The following is a 17,545-nucleotide window of genomic DNA, read 5'->3' as shown; positions in this document are numbered from 1 at the left end:
AAAAGTCAGATTTTTGATGAAATTGTGACCCCGGGGCTTAGGGATTTTTTCAAAAAAATCTTTTTCTGCCCGTTAAGTTGTTGAGCACTGATTTCCTGTCCTGTGATAAAAAGACTTCTGATTCGGCAGCCAGGACTCTCAGGGGAGCATTTGCAACCGTTTGGCAGCATTTTTGAGTGAATTGCCGAAAGTCAGATTTTTGATGAAATTGTGACCCCGCGGCTTAGGGATTTTTTGAAGAAAAATCTTTTTCTGCCGGTTAAGTTGTCGAGGGCTGATTTCCTGTCCTGTAATAAAAAGCCTTCCGATTTGACCGCTAGAATTCTCAGGGGATCATTTGCAACCTTTGGCACCATTTTTGAGTGAATTTCCAAAAGTCCGATTTTTGATGAAATTGTGACCCCGGGGCTTAGGGATTTTTTCAAAAAAAATCTTTTTCTGCCGGTTAAGTTGCCGAGGGCAGATTCGTTTTCATGTGATAAAAAGCCTTCTGTTTCGACCGCCAAACCTTTCAGGGGAGCATTTGCAACCGTTTGGCACCATTTTTGAGTGAATTTCCAAAAGTCAGATTTTTGATGAAATTGTGACCCCGGGGCTTAGGGATTTTTTCAAAATAATCTTTTTCTGCCGGTTAAGTTGTCGAGCACTGATTTCCTGTCCTGTGATAAAAAGACTTCTGATTCGGCAGCCAGGACTCTCAGGGGAGCATTTGCATGCGTTTGGCAGCATTTTTGAGTGAATTGCCAACGGTCAGTTTTTTGATGAAATTGTGACCCCGGGGCTTAGGGATTTTTTCAAAAAAATCTTTTTCTGCCGGTTAAGTTGTCGAGGGCTGATTTCCTTTCCTGTAATAAAAAGCCTTCCGATTCGACCGCTAGAACTCTCAGGGGATCATTTGCAACCTTTGGCACCATTTGTGAGTGAATTTCCAAAAGTCAGATTTATGATGAAATTGTGACCCCGGGGCTTAGGGATTTTTTCAAAATAATCTTTTTCTGCCGGTTAAGTTGTCGAGCACTGATTTCCTGTCCTGTGATAAAAAGACTTCTGATTCGGCAGCCAGGACTCTCAGGGGAGCATTTGCAACCGATTGGCAGCATTTTTGAGTGAATTGCCAACGGTCAGTTTTTTGATGAAATTGTGACCCCGGGGCTTAGGGATTTTTTCAAAAAAATCTTTTTCTGCCGGTTAAGTTGTCGAGGGCTGATTTCCTGTCCTGTAATAAAAAGCCTTCCGATTCGACCGCTAGAACTCTCAGTGGATCATTTGCAACCTTTGGCACCATTTTTGAGTGAATTTCCAAAAGTCAGATTTTTGACGAAATTGTGACCCCGGGGCTTAGGGATTTTTTCAAAAAAATCTTTTTCTGCCGGTTAAGTTGTTGAGGGCAGATTCCTTCTCCTTTGATAAAAAGACTTCTGTTTTGACCGCCAAACCTTTCAGGGGAGCATTTGCAACCGTTTGGCACCATTTTTGAGTGAATTTCCAAAAGTCAGATTTATGATGAAATTGTGACCCCGGGGCTTAGGGATTTTTTCAAAATAATCTTTTTCTGCCGGTTAAGTTGTCGAGCACTGATTTCCTGTCCTGTGATAAAAAGACTTCTGATTCGGCAGCCAGGACTCTCAGGGGAGCATTTGCAACCGATTGGCAGCATTTTTGAGTGAATTGCCAACGGTCAGATTTTTGATGAAATTGTGATCCCGGGGCTTAGGGATTTTTTCTAAAAAATCTTTTTCTGCCGGTTAAGTTGTCGAGGGCTGATTTCCTCTCCTGTGATAAAAAGCCTTCTGATTTGACCGCCAAACCTTTCAGGGGAGCATTTGCAACCGTTTGGCACCATTTTTGAGTGAATTTCCACAAGTCAGAATTTTGATGAAATTGTGACCCCGGGGCTTAGGGATTTTTCCAAAAAAATCTTTTTCTGCCGGTTAAGTTGTCGACTCCTGATTTCCTCTCCTGTGATGAAAAGCCTTCTGAATCGACCGCCAAACCTTTGAGGGGAGCATTTGCAACCGTTTGGCACCATTTTTGAGTGAATTTCTAAAACTCAGATTTTTGATGAAATTGTGACCCCGGGGCTTAGGGATTTTTTCAAAAAAATCTTTTTCTGCCAGTTAAGTTATTGAGGGCAGATTCCTTTTCCTGTGATAAAAAGACTTCTGTTTCGACCACCAAACCTTTCAGGGGAGCATTTGCAACCGTTTAGCACCATTTTTGAGTGAATTTCCAAAAGTCAGATTTTTGAAGAAATTGTGACCCCGGGGCTTAGGCATTTTTTCAAAAAAATCTTTTTCTGCTGGTTGAGTTGCCGAGGGCTGATTTCCTGTCCTGTGATAAAAAGCCTTCCGATTCGACCGCTGGAACTCTCAGGGGATCATTTGCAACCTTTGGCACCATTTTTGAGTGAATTTCCAAAACTCAGATTTTTGATTAAATTGTGACCCCGGGGCTTAGGGATTTTTTCAAAAAATATTTTTCTGCCGGTTAAGTTTTCGGTGGCAGATTCCTTTTCCTGTGATAGAAAGACTTCTGTTTCGACCGCCAAACCTTTCAGGGGATCATTTGCAACCGTTTGGCCCCATTTTGGAGTGAATTTCCAAAAGTCAGATTTTTGATGAAATTGTGACCCCGGGGCTTAGGGATTTTTTCAAAAAAATCTTTTTCTGCCGGTTAAGTTATTGAGGGCAGATTCCTTTTCCTGTGATAAAAAGACTTCTGTTTCGACCACCAAACCTTTCAGGGGAGCATTTGCAACCGTTTGGCACCATTTTTGAGTGAATTTCTAAAACTCAGATTTTTGATGAAATTGTGACCCCGGGGCTTAGGGATTTTTTGAAGAAAAATCTTTTTCTGCCGGTTAAGTTGTCGAGGGCTGATTTCCTCTCCTGTGATAAAAAGCCTTCTGATTCAACCGCCAAACATTTCAGGGGAGCATTTGCAACCGTTTGGCACCATTTTTGAGTGAATTTCTAAAACTCAGATTTTTGATGAAATTGTGACCCCGGGGCTTAGGGATTTTTTCAAAAAAATCTTTTTCTGCCGGTTAAGTTGTCGAGGGCTGATTTCCTGTCCTGTAATAAAAAGCCTTCCGATTCGACCGCTAGAACTCTCAGGGGATCATTTGCAACCTTTGGCACCATTTTTGAGTGAATTTACAAAAGTCAGATTTTTGATGAAATTGTGACCCCGGTGCTTATGGATTTTTTCAAAAAAATCTTTTTCTGCTGGTTAAGTTGTCGAGGGCTGATTTCCTCTCCTGTGATAAAAAGCCTTCTGAATCGACCGCCAAACCTTTCAGGGGAGCATTTTCAACCGTTTGGCACCATTTTTGAGTGAATTTCTAAAACTCAGATTTTTGATGAAATTGTGACCCCGCGGCTTAGGGATTTTATCAAAAAAAATCTTTTTCTGCCGGTTAAGTTGTCGAGGGCAGATTCGTTTTCCTGTGATAAAAAGCCTTCTGTTTCGACCGCCAAACTTTTCAGGGGAGCATTTGCAACCGTTTGGCACCATTTTTGAGTGAATTTCCAAAAGTCAGATTTTTGATGAAATTGTGACCCCGGGGCTTAGGGATTTTTTCAAAAAAATCTGTTTCTGCCGGTTAAGTTGTCGAGCACTGATTTCCTGTCCTGTGATAAAAAGACTTTTGATTCGGCAGCCAGGACTCTCAGGGGAGCATTTGCAACCGTTCGGCAGCATTTTTGAGTGAATTGCCAACGGTCAGATTTTTGATGAAATTGTGACCCCGGGGAGAAAGAAACAATTGGAACAACCTTTTGATAGCTGCAGAGAATAGAAATTCAGCCTCTTTTTGGCCGTTAATTTCCAGATACCTGGGTAGGCCGCTTGCAAGAATAGAACCCCACATCTCAGCGGACACTTGGGAAAGATACTTCGCCGATCTGTATGCAGCCCATGATGCCTGCGGAGATACGGTGGAGCCGGAAGAACTGCCCGATTGGGACCCAGTTACATGCCCTGAAGTTGAAACTCTCATAGATCGATTTAAAGCAGGCAAGGCCCCCGGTGATGACCTTATATCCATTGATGCCATCAAAGCAAATAAAGATTGGTGGATCCCACTTTTAGCAGCACTTTACACGCTTGTAAACAAAACAGCAAAATTTCCCTCAAGCTGGAGCTCTGCGTTGATTGTATTAATACATAAGAAAGGCCCACGTACAGAGCCGAGCAACTTTAGGCCAATCAGCTTGCTAAATGTCATTGGGAAGATTTACTCGGTGTACCTGCTAAACAAACTATCGAAATGGATGGAGGACGACAATATCATTGCCGATGAACAGGCGGGTTTTCGCCCTGGAAGATCTACCACAGACCAAATATTAACCTTGAATCACCTGGCAGAAAAGTATGCCGGCAAAGCCCCAAAGGTTCTTCATGTGGCTTTTATTGACCTTAAGCAGGCATTTGATCGAATCTCTAGAAAGCAGCTATGGACAAAACTGGCTGCTACAAAGATCGATCGTCGTCTCCTTCATCTGATTATCAGCCTCCATACAAACACCTTTCTGAGAATCAGGCTAGACAATAAAGGCCTAGTCTCCAACCCTGTTACCACCACTAGAGGGGTAAGACAGGGTTGTCTATTGGCTCCAGCATTGTTTAGCTTTTACATTAACTCACTGGTGACTCACATGGCCAATGATGCTTTCCACCCCCCCAAATTAGCAGGCCGATCTCTGAATGTTCTTTTGTATGCGGATGACGCCGCACTTCTTGCCAGATCCCCTATTGGACTGAGGAGAATGTTGCAAGCTCTACATGAATACTGTGAGCAGCATGAGCTCCAACCCAACTATGCTAAGACCAAGATCATGGTCTTCTCTGCCCGACCGAGACTCCATCGATGGTCGATGAACGGGATCCCCCTAGAGCAGGTTAACTGCTTTAAATATCTGGGACAAGTAATACGGTCAAATAGGTCTTTTCTGGCCCATAGAGACTATATAACAACTAATGCATCTAAAGCAGCCATCCAGATTAGATCTCTATATGCTAAGAATCAGGCTCAATCAGTGAAGATAGCTTTGAGACTCTTTCAAATGAAAGTCCTCCCCCTTCTTTTGGTGGGCATCTCTTTAGGCTCCCGTAGGGATTTTTTGAAACTGGATTCTATCCAAACGCGATTCCTTAGAGCCATCCTTAGGATTCCCCCCTCGGTAGCGGGTGCGGTTATGAGATTAGAGGTCGGCTGGCAAGCTCTACGGTATGTGGCCTTGAAGACGAAGCTCTGGCTATGGCTCAAGCTTTGTTTTAAACCAGTGGGTATTGCCCCCTTGATATTGAGGGATGATTTCCAATCATCGTGGGAAAGGGAGGTCATTAACGAGGTTCAATCCTGCGGATTGTCTCACCTTTACTTTGAGTCCATGACGTATAATCAAGCTAGAGCTGTGATCTCCCGGAGACTGAGTGACATTGCCAGACAAGAGGACATAGCCCTGGTAAAACCAGGGATGTTCCTAGGGGACCAGATTTATCGGACCATACCAGCCCCCTACCTTGCAGAAATCCACTATGTTGAATACCGCAGACTTCTTACAGCGGCTAGATTAAATGTCCTTGACTCTGCGATATTGTGGGGAAGGCACAGGGGAGTACCATACGCCCAGAGAACCTGTCATTGTGCCATGGGTGTGGTTGAGTCCACCGAACACATTCTCTTGACTTGCCCTTCTTATGCAGAGCTTAGACAAAATTTTATAGACCCACACCTATGTCAATTTAGCTTCCTACCCAGAGAAAACCAGGTTTTATACTTGCTGAATAATGTCACTAGAGTTATACCTTCCTTGGTGGCCAAATTTCCTTTTTTTAGCTTTTAAGCGTCGCAAGACTATAATTGATTGTATTGATATGGGGCTATCTGTTTAGCCCATTTTAGTGTTGGCTTTTATAAAATTTTACTGGAGGTTTTAACTGTGTATTGACAAATGTACTTTTTCTGACTGACGGTCGAATAAAAAGGTTGATGGTGTGACCCCGGGGCTTAGGGATTTTTTCAAAAAAATCTTTTTCTGCCGGTTAAGTTGTCGAGGGCTGATTTCCTGTCCTGTAATAAAAAGCCTTCCGATTCGACCGCTAGAACTCTCAGGGGATCATTTGCAACCTTTGGCACCATTTTTGAGTGAATTTCCAAAAGTCAGTTTTTTGATGAAATTGTGACCCCGGGGCTTAGGGATTTTTTCAAAAAAATCTTTTTCTGCCGGTTAAGTTGTTGAGGGCAGATTCCTTTTCCTGTGATAAAAAAACTTCTGTTTCGACCGCCAAACCTTTCAGGGGAGCATTTGCAACCGTTTGGCTCCATTTTTGAGTGAATTTCCAAAAGTCAGATTTTTGATGAAATTGTGACCCCGGGGCTTAGGGATTTTTTCAAAAAAATCTTTTTCTGCCGGTTAAGTTGTCGAGGGCTGATTTCCTCTCCTGTGATAAAAAGCCTTCTGAATCGACCGCCAAACCTTTCAGGGGAGCATTTGCAACCGTTTGGCACCATTTTTGAGTGAATTTCTAAAACTCAGATTTTTGATGAAATTGTGACCCCGCGCGCGGCTTAGGGATTTTTTGAAGAAAAATCTTTTTCTGCCGGTTAAGTTGTCGAGGGCTGATTTCCTCTCCTGTGATAAAAAGCCTTCTGATTCGACCGCCAAACCTTTCAGGGGAGCATTTGCAACCGTTTGTCACCATTTTTGAGTGAATTTCTAAAACTCAGAGTTTTAATAAAATTGTGACCCCGGGGCTTAGGGATTTTTTCAAAAAAATCTTTTTCTGCCGGTTAAGTTGTCGACGGCTGATTTCCTCTCCTGTGATAAAAAGACTTCTGATTCGGTAGCCAGGACTCTCAGGGGAGCATTTGCAACCGTTTGGCAGCATTTTTGAGTGAATTGCCAACGGTCAGATTTTTGATGGAATTGTGACCCCGGGGCTTAGGGATTTTTTCAAAAAAATCTTTTTCTGCCGGTTAAGTTGTCGAGGGCTGATTTCCTGTCCTGTAATAAAAAGCCTTCCGATTCGACCGCTAGAACTCTCAGGGGATCATTTGCAACCTTTGGCACCATTTTTGAGTGAATTTCCAAAAGTCAGATTTTTGATGAAATTGTGACCCCGGGGCTTAGGGATTTTTTTCAAAAAAATATTTTTCTGCCGGTTAAGTTGTTGAGGGCAGATTCCTTTTCCTGTGATAAAAAGACTTCTGTTTCGACCGCCAAACCTTTCAGGGGAGCATTTGCAACCGTTTGGCTCCATTTTTGAGTGAATTGCCGAAACTCAGATTTTTGATGAAATTGTGACCCCGGGGCTTAGGGATTTTTTCAAAAAAATCTTTTTCTGCCGGTTAAGTTGTCGAGGGCTGATTTCCTCTCCTGTGATAAAAAGCCTTCTGAATCGACCGCCAAACCTTTCAGGGGAGCATTTGCAACCGTTTGGCACCATTTTTGAGTGAATTTCTAAAACTCAGATTTTTGATGAAATTGTGACCCCGGGGGCTTAGGGATTTTTTCAAAAAAATCTTTTTCTGCCGGTTAAGTTGTCGAGGGCTAATTTCCTGTCCTGTGATAAAAAGACTTCTGATTCGGCAGCCAGGACTCTCAGGGGAGCATTTGCAACGGTTTGGCACCATTTTTGAGTGAATTTCCAAAAGTCAGATTTTTGATGAAATTGTGACCCCGGGGCTTAGGGATTTTTTCAAAAAATATTGTTCTGCCGGTTAAGTTTTCGGGGGCAGATTCCTTTTCCTGTGATAAAAAGACTTCTGTTTCGACCGCCAAACCTTTCAGGGGAGCATTTGCAACCGTTTGGCACCATTTTTGAGTGAATTTCCAAAAGTCAGATTTTTGATGAAATTGTGACCCCGGGGATTAGGGATTTTTTCAAAAAAATCTTTTTCTGCCGGTTAAGTTGTCGAGCACTGATTTCCTGTCCTGTGATAAAAAGACTTCTGATTCGGCAGCCAGGACTCTCAGGGGAGCATTTGCAACCGTTTGGCAGCATTTTTGAGTGAATTGCCGAAACTCAGATTTTTGATGAAATTGTGACCCCGGGGCTTAGGGATTTTTTCAAAAAAATCTTTTTCTGCCGGTTAAGTTGTCGAGGGCTGATTTCGTCTCCTGTGATAAAAAGCCTTCTGAATCGACCGCCAAACCTTTCAGGGGAGCATTTGCAACCGTTTGGCACCATTTTTGAGTGAATTTCTAAAACTCAGATTTTTGATGAAATTGTGACCCCGGGGGCTTAGGGATTTTTTCAAAAAAATCTTTTTCTGCCGGTTAAGTTGTCGAGGGCTAATTTCCTGTCCTGTGATAAAAAGACTTCTGATTCGGCAGCCAGGACTCTCAGGGGAGCATTTGCAACGGTTTGGCACCATTTTTGAGTGAATTTCCAAAAGTCAGATTTTTGATGAAATTGTGACCCCGGGGCTTAGGGATTTTTTCAAAAAATATTGTTCTGCCGGTTAAGTTTTCGGGGGCAGATTCCTTTTCCTGTGATAAAAAGACTTCTGTTTCGACCGCCAAACCTTTCAGGGGAGCATTTGCAACCGTTTGGCACCATTTTTGAGTGAATTTCCAAAAGTCAGATTTTTGATGAAATTGTGACCCCGGGGCTTAGGGATTTTTTCAAAAAAATCTTTTTCTGCCGGTTAAGTTGTCGAGCACTGATTTCCTGTCCTGTGATAAAAAGACTTCTGATTCGGCAGCCAGGACTCTCAGGGGAGCATTTGCAACCGTTTGGCAGCATTTTTGAGTGAATTGCCAAAAGTCAGATTTTTGATGAAATTGTGACCCCGGGGCTTAGGGATTTTTTCAAAAAAATCTTTTTCTGCCGGTTAAGTTGTCGAGCACTGATTTCCTGTCCTGTGATAAAAAGACTTCTGATTCGGCAGCCAGGACTCTCAGGGGAGCATTTGCAACCGTTTGGCACCATTTTTGAGTGAAATGCCGAAAGTCAGATTTTTGATGAAATTGTGACCCCGGGGCTTAGGGATTATTTCAAAAAAATCTTTTTCTGCCGGTTAAGTTGTCGAGGGCTGATTTCCTCTCCTGTAATAAAAAGCCTTCTGAATCGACCGCCAAACCTTTCAGGGGAGCATTTGCAACCGTTTAGCACCATTTTTGAGTGAATTTCCAAAAGTCAGATTTTTAATGAAATTGTGACCCCGGGGCTTAGGGATTTTTTCAAAAAAATCGTTTTCTGCCGGTTAAGTTGTCGAGGGCTGATTTCCTGTCCTGTGATTAAAAGCCTTCCGATTCAACCGCTAGAACTCTCAGGGGATCATTTGCAACCGTTTGGGACCATTTTTGAGTGAATTTCCAAAAGTCAGATTTTTGATGAAATTGTGACCCCGGGGCTTAGGGATTTTTTTCAAAAAATGTTTTTCCGCCAGTTAAGTTGTCGAGGGCAGATTCCTTTTCCTGTGATAAAAAAACTTCTGTATTGACCGCCAAACCTTTCAGGGGAGCATTTGCAACCGTTTGGCACCATTTTTGAGTGAATTGCCGAAAGTCAGATTTTTGATGAAATTGTGACCCCGGGGCTTAGGGATTTTTTCAAAAAAATCTTTTTCTGCCGGTTAAGTTGTCGAGGGCAGATTCGTTTTCCTATGATAAAAAGACTTCTGTTTCGACCACCAAACCTTTCAGGGCAGCATTTGCAACCGTTTGGCACCATTTTTGAGTGAATTTCCAAAACTCAGATTTTTGATGAAATTGTGACCCCGGGGCTTGGGGATTTTTTCAAAAAAATCTTTTTCTGCCGGTTAAGTTGTCGAGGGCAGATTCGTTTTCCTATGATAAAAAGACTTCTGTTTCGACCGCCAAACCTTTCAGGGCAGCATTTGCAACCGTTTGGCACCATTTTTGAGTGAATTTCCAAAAGTCAGATTTTTGATGAAATTGTGACACCGGGGCTTAGGGATTTTTTCAAAAAAATCTTTTTCTGCCGGTTAAGTTGTCGAGGGCTGATTTCCTCTCCTGTGATAAAAAGCCTTCTGATTCGGCAGCCAGGACTCTCAGGGGAGCATTTGCAACCGTTTGGCACCATTTCTGAGTGAATTGCCAAAGGTCAGATTTTTGATGAAATTGTGACCCCGGGGCTTGGGGATTTTTTCAAAAAAAATCTTTTTCTGCCGGTTAAGTTGTCGAGCGCTGATTTCCTGTCCTGTGATAAAAAGCCTTCTGAATCGACCGCCAAACCTTTCAGGGGAGCATTTGCAACCGTTTGGCACCATTTTTGAGTGAATTTCCAAAAGTCAGTTTTTTGATGAAATTGTGACCCCGGGGCTTAGGGATTTTTTCAAAAAAATCTTTTTCTGCCGGTTAAGTTGTCGAGGGCTGATTTCCTCTCCTGTGATAAAAAGCCTTCTGATTCGGCAGCCAGGACTCTCAGCGGAGCATTTGCAACCGTTTGGCAGCATTTTTGAGTGAATTGCCAAAGGTCAGATTTTTGATGAAATTGTGACTCCGGGGCTTGGGGATTTTTTCAAAAAAATCTTTTTCTGCCGGTTAAGTTGTCGAGCGCTGATTTCCTGTCCTGTGATAAAAAGCCTTCTGATTCGACCGCCAAACCTTTCAGGGGAGCATTTGCAACCGTTTGGCACCATTTTTGAGTGAATTTCCAAAACTCAGATTTTTGATGAAATTGTGACCCCGGGGCTTGGGGATTTTTTCAAAAAAATCTTTTTCTGCCGGTTAAGTTGTCGAGGGCAGATTCGTTTTCCTATGATAAAAAGACTTCTGTTTCGACCACCAAACCTTTCAGGGCAGCATTTGCAACCGTTTGGCACCATTTTTGAGTGAATTTCCAAAACTCAGATTTTTGATGAAATTGTGACCCCGGGGCTTGGGGATTTTTTCAAAAAAATCTTTTTCTGCCGGTTAAGTTGTCGACGGCTGATTTCCTCTCCTGTGATAAAAAGACTTCTGATTCGGTAGCCAGGACTCTCAGGGGAGCATTTGCAACCGTTTGGCAGCATTTTTGAGTGAATTGCCAACGGTCAGATTTTTGATGGAATTGTGACCCCGGGGCTTAGGGATTTTTTCAAAAAAATCTTTTTCTGCCGGTTAAGTTGTCGAGGGCTGATTTCCTGTCCTGTAATAAAAAGCCTTCCGATTCGACCGCTAGAACTCTCAGGGGATCATTTGCAACCTTTGGCACCATTTTTGAGTGAATTTCCAAAAGTCAGATTTTTGATGAAATTGTGACCCCGGGGCTTAGGGATTTTTTCAAAAAAATATTTTTCTGCCGGTTAAGTTGTTGAGGGCAGATTCCTTTTCCTGTGATAAAAAGACTTCTGTTTCGACCGCCAAACCTTTCAGGGGAGCATTTGCAACCGTTTGGCACCATTTTTGAGTGAATTGCCGAAACTCAGATTTTTGATGAAATTGTGACCCCGGGGCTTAGGGATTTTTTCAAAAAAATCTTTTTCTGCCGGTTAAGTTGTCGAGGGCTGATTTCCTCTCCTGTGATAAAAAGCCTTCTGAATCGACCGCCAAACCTTTCAGGGGAGCATTTGCAACCGTTTGGCACCATTTTTGAGTGAATTTCTAAAACTCAGATTTTTGATGAAATTGTGACCCCGGGGGCTTAGGGATTTTTTCAAAAAAATCTTTTTCTGCCGGTTAAGTTGTCGAGGGCTAATTTCCTGTCCTGTGATAAAAAGACTTCTGATTCGGCAGCCAGGACTCTCAGGGGAGCATTTGCAACGGTTTGGCACCATTTTTGAGTGAATTTCCAAAAGTCAGATTTTTGATGAAATTGTGACCCCGGGGCTTAGGGATTTTTTCAAAAAATATTGTTCTGCCGGTTAAGTTTTCGGGGGCAGATTCCTTTTCCTGTGATAAAAAGACTTCTGTTTCGACCGCCAAACCTTTCAGGGGAGCATTTGCAACCGTTTGGCACCATTTTTGAGTGAATTTCCAAAAGTCAGATTTTTGATGAAATTGTGACCCCGGGGATTAGGGATTTTTTCAAAAAAATCTTTTTCTGCCGGTTAAGTTGTCGAGCACTGATTTCCTGTCCTGTGATAAAAAGACTTCTGATTCGGCAGCCAGGACTCTCAGGGGAGCATTTGCAACCGTTTGGCAGCATTTTTGAGTGAATTGCCGAAACTCAGATTTTTGATGAAATTGTGACCCCGGGGCTTAGGGATTTTTTCAAAAAAATCTTTTTCTGCCGGTTAAGTTGTCGAGGGCTGATTTCCTCTCCTGTGATAAAAAGCCTTCTGAATCGACCGCCAAACCTTTCAGGGGAGCATTTGCAACCGTTTGGCACCATTTTTGAGTGAATTTCTAAAACTCAGATTTTTGATGAAATTGTGACCCCGGGGGCTTAGGGATTTTTTCAAAAAAATCTTTTTCTGCCGGTTAAGTTGTCGAGGGCTAATTTCCTGTCCTGTGATAAAAAGACTTCTGATTCGGCAGCCAGGACTCTCAGGGGAGCATTTGCAACGGTTTGGCACCATTTTTGAGTGAATTTCCAAAAGTCAGATTTTTGATGAAATTGTGACCCCGGGGCTTAGGGATTTTTTCAAAAAATATTGTTCTGCCGGTTAAGTTTTCGGGGGCAGATTCCTTTTCCTGTGATAAAAAGACTTCTGTTTCGACCGCCAAACCTTTCAGGGGAGCATTTGCAACCGTTTGGCACCATTTTTGAGTGAATTTCCAAAAGTCAGATTTTTGATGAAATTGTGACCCCGGGGCTTAGGGATTTTTTCAAAAAAATCTTTTTCTGCCGGTTAAGTTGTCGAGCACTGATTTCCTGTCCTGTGATAAAAAGACTTCTGATTCGGCAGCCAGGACTCTCAGGGGAGCATTTGCAACCGTTTGGCAGCATTTTTGAGTGAATTGCCAAAAGTCAGATTTTTGATGAAATTGTGACCCCGGGGCTTAGGGATTTTTTCAAAAAAATCTTTTTCTGCCGGTTAAGTTGTCGAGCACTGATTTCCTGTCCTGTGATAAAAAGACTTCTGATTCGGCAGCCAGGACTCTCAGGGGAGCATTTGCAACCGTTTGGCACCATTTTTGAGTGAATTTCCAAAAGTCAGATTTTTGATGAAATTGTGACCCCGGGGCTTAGGGATTTTTTCAAAAAAATATTTTTCTGCCGGTTAAGTTGTTGAGGGCAGATTCCTTTTCCTGTGATAAAAAGACTTCTGTTTCGACCGCCAAACCTTTCAGGGGAGCATTTGCAACCGTTTGGCTCCATTTTTGAGTGAATTGCCGAAACTCAGATTTTTGATGAAATTGTGACCCCGGGGCTTAGGGATTTTTTCAAAAAAATCTTTTTCTGCCGGTTAAGTTGTCGAGGGCTGATTTCCTCTCCTGTGATAAAAAGCCTTCTGAATCGACCGCCAAACCTTTCAGGGGAGCATTTGCAACCGTTTGGCACCATTTTTGAGTGAATTTCCAAAAGTCAGATTTTTGATGAAATTGTGACCCCGGGGCTTATGGGTTTTTTCAAAAAAATCTTTTTCTGCCGGTTAAGTTGTCGAGGGCTAATTTCCTGTCCTGTGATAAAAAGACTTCTGTTTCGACCGCCAAACCTTTCAGGGCAGCATTTGCAACCGTTTGGCAGCATTTTTGAGTGAATTGCCAACGGTCAGATTTTTGATGAAATTTTGACCCCGGGGCTTGGGGATTTTTTCAAAAAAATCTTTTTCTGCCGGTTAAGTTTTCGAGCGCTGATTTCCTGTCCTGTGATAAAAAGCCTTCCCATGCGACCACTAGAACTCTCAGAGGATCATTTGCAACCGTTTAGCACCATTTTTGAGTGAATTTCCAAAAGTCAGATTTTTGATGAAATTGTGACCCCGGGGCTTAGGGATTTTTTCAAAAAAATCTTTTTCTGACGGTTAAGTTGTCGAGGGCTGATTTACTCTCCTGTAATAAAAAGCCTTCTGAATCGACCGCCAAACCTTTCAGGGGAGCATTTGCAACCGTTTAGCACCATTTTTGAGTGAATTTCCAAAAGTCAGATTTTTGATGAAATTGTGACCCCGGGGCTTAGGGATTTTTTCAAAAAATGTTTTTCCGCCAGTTAAGTTGTCGAGGGCAGATTCCTTTTCCTGTGATAAAAAGACTTCTGTTTTGACCGCCAAACCTTTCAGGGGAGCATTTGCAACCGTTTGGCACCATTTTTGAGTGAAATGCCGAAAGTCAGATTTTTGATGAAATTGTGACCCCGGGGCTTAGGGATTTTTTCAAAAAAATCTTTTTCTGCCGGTTAAGTTGTCGAGGGCTGATTTCCTCTCCTGTAATAAAAAGCCTTCTGAATCGACCGCCAAACCTTTCAGGGGAGCATTTGCAACCGTTTAGCACCATTTTTGAGTGAATTTCCAAAAGTCAGATTTTTAATGAAATTGTGACCCCGGGGCTTAGGGATTTTTTCAAAAAAATCGTTTTCTGCCGGTTAAGTTGTCGAGGGCTGATTTCCTGTCCTGTGATTAAAAGCCTTCCGATTCAACCGCTAGAACTCTCAGGGGATCATTTGCAACCGTTTGGGACCATTTTTGAGTGAATTTCCAAAAGTCAGATTTTTGATGAAATTGTGACCCCGGGGCTTAGGGATTTTTTTCAAAAAATGTTTTTCCGCCAGTTAAGTTGTCGAGGGCAGATTCCTTTTCCTGTGATAAAAAGACTTCTGTATTGACCGCCAAACCTTTCAGGGGAGCATTTGCAACCGTTTGGCACCATTTTTGAGTGAATTGCCGAAAGTCAGATTTTTGATGAAATTGTGACCCCGGGGCTTAGGGATTTTTTCAAAAAAATCTTTTTCTGCCGGTTAAGTTGTCGAGGGCTGATTTCCTCTCCTGTGATAAAAAGCCTTCTGAATCGACCGCCAAACCTTTCAGGGGAGCATTTGCAACCGTTTGGCACCATTTTTGAGTGAATTTCCAAAAGTCAGTTTTTTGATGAAATTGTGACCCCGGGGCTTAGGGATTTTTTCAAAAAAATCTTTTTCTGCCGGTTAAGTTGTCGAGGGCTGATTTCCTCTCCTGTGATAAAAAGCCTTCTGATTCGGCAGCCAGGACTCTCAGGGGAGCATTTGCAACCGTTTGGCACCATTTCTGAGTGAATTGCCAAAGGTCAGATTTTTGATGAAATTGTGACTCCGGGGCTTGGGGATTTTTTCAAAAAAATCTTTTTCTGCCGGTTAAGTTGTCGAGCGCTGATTTCCTGTCCTGTGATAAAAAGCCTTCTGATTCGACCGCCAAACCTTTCAGGGGAGCATTTGCAACCGTTTGGCACCATTTTTGAGTGAATTTCCAAAACTCAGATTTTTGATGAAATTGTGACCCCGGGGCTTGGGGATTTTTTCAAAAAAATCTTTTTCTGCCGGTTAAGTTGTCGAGGGCAGATTCGTTTTCCTATGATAAAAAGACTTCTGTTTCGACCACCAAACCTTTCAGGGCAGCATTTGCAACCGTTTGGCACCATTTTTGAGTGAATTTCCAAAACTCAGATTTTTGATGAAATTGTGACCCCGGGGCTTGGGGATTTTTTCAAAAAAATCTTTTTCTGCCGGTTAAGTTGTCGAGGGCAGATTCATTTTCCTATGATAAAAAGACTTCTGTTTCGACCGCCAAACCTTTCAGGGCAGCATTTGCAACCGTTTGGCACCATTTTTGAGTGAATTTCCAAAAGTCAGATTTTTGATGAAATTGTGACACCGGGGCTTAGGGATTTTTTCAAAAAAATCTTTTTCTGCCGGTTAAGTTGTCGAGGGCTGATTTCCTCTCCTGTGATAAAAAGCCTTCTGATTCGGCAGCCAGGACTCTCAGGGGAGCATTTGCAACCGTTTGGCACCATTTCTGAGTGAATTGCCAAAGGTCAGATTTTTTATGAAATTGTGACCCCGGGGCTTGGGGATTTTTTCAAAAAAATCTTTTTCTGCCGGTTAAGTTGTCGAGCGCTGATTTCCTGTCCTGTGATAAAAAGCCTTCTGAATCGACCGCCAAACCTTTCAGGGGAGCATTTGCAACCGTTTGGCACCATTTTTGAGTGAATTTCCAAAACTCAGATTTTTGATGAAATTGTGACCCCGGGGCTTGGGGATTTTTTCAAAAAAATCTTTTTCTGCCGGTTAAGTTGTCGAGGGCAGATTCGTTTTCCTATGATAAAAAGACTTCTGTTTCGACCACCAAACCTTTCAGGGCAGCATTTGCAACCGTTTGGCACCATTTTTGAGTGAATTTCCAAAACTCAGATTTTTGATGAAATTGTGACCCCGGGGCTTGGGGATTTTTTCAAAAAAATCTTTTTCTGCCGGTTAAGTTGTCGAGGGCAGATTCGTTTTCCTATGATAAAAAGACTTCTGTTTCGACCGCCAAACCTTTCAGGGCAGCATTTGCAACCGTTTGGCACCATTTTTGAGTGAATTTCCAAAAGTCAGATTTTTGATGAAATTGTGACACCGGGGCTTAGGGATTTTTTCAAAAAAATCTTTTTCTGCCGGTTAAGTTGTCGAGGGCTGATTTCCTCTCCTGTGATAAAAAGCCTTCTGATTCGGCAGCCAGGACTCTCAGGGGAGCATTTGCAACCGTTTGGCACCATTTCTGAGTGAATTGCCAAAGGTCAGATTTTTGATGAAATTGTGACCCCGGGGCTTGGGGATTTTTTCAAAAAAATCTTTTTCTGCTGGTTAAGTTGTCGAGCGCTGATTTCCTGTCCTGTGATAAAAAGCCTTCTGATTCGACCGCCAAACCTTTCAGGGGAGCATTTGCAACCGTTTGGCACCATTTTGGAGTGAATTTTCAAAACTCAGATTTTTGATGAAATTGTGACCCCGGGGCTTGGGGATTTTTTCAAAAAAATCTTTTTCTGCCGGTTAAGTTGTCGAGGGCAGATTCGTTTTCCTATGATAAAGAGACTTCTGTTTCGACCGCCAAGCCTTTCAGGGCAGCATTTGCAACCGTTTGGCACCATTTTTGAGTGAATTTCCAAAAGTCAGATTTTTGATGAAATTGTGACCCCGGGGCTTAGGGATTTTTTCACAAAAATCTTTTTCTGCCGGTTAAGTTGTCGAGCACTGATTTCCTGTCCTGTGATAAAAAGACCTCTGATTCGGCAGCCAGGACTCTCAGGGGAGCATTTGCAACCGTTTGCCAACATTTTTGAGTGACTTGCCAAAGGTCAGATTTTTGATGAAATTGTGACCCCGGGGCTTAGGGATATTTTCAAAAAAATCTTTTTCCGCCGGTGAAGTTGTCGAGGGCAGATTCCTTTTCCTGTGATAAAAAGACTTCTGTTTCGACCGCCAAACCTTTCAGGGGAGCATTTGCAACCGTTTGGCACCATTTTTGAGTGAATTTCCAAAAGTCAGATTTTTGATGAAATTGTGACCCCGGGGCTTAGGGATTTTTTCACAAAAATCTTTTTCTGCCGGTTAAGTTGTCGAGCACTGATTTCCTGTCCTGTGATAAAAAGACCTCTGATTCGGCAGCCAGGACTCTCAGGGGAGCATTTGCAACCGTTTGCCAACATTTTTGAGTGACTTGCCTAAGGTCAGATTTTTGATGAAATTGTGACCCCGG

Source organism: Podarcis filfolensis (genome assembly GCF_964270895.1).
Source record: "Podarcis filfolensis genome assembly, chromosome: 6".
In the NCBI taxonomy this organism is placed as follows: Eukaryota; Metazoa; Chordata; class Lepidosauria; order Squamata; family Lacertidae; genus Podarcis; species Podarcis filfolensis.
The sequence above is the reverse complement of the archived record's forward strand: the minus strand, read 5'-3'. Positions refer to the sequence as shown.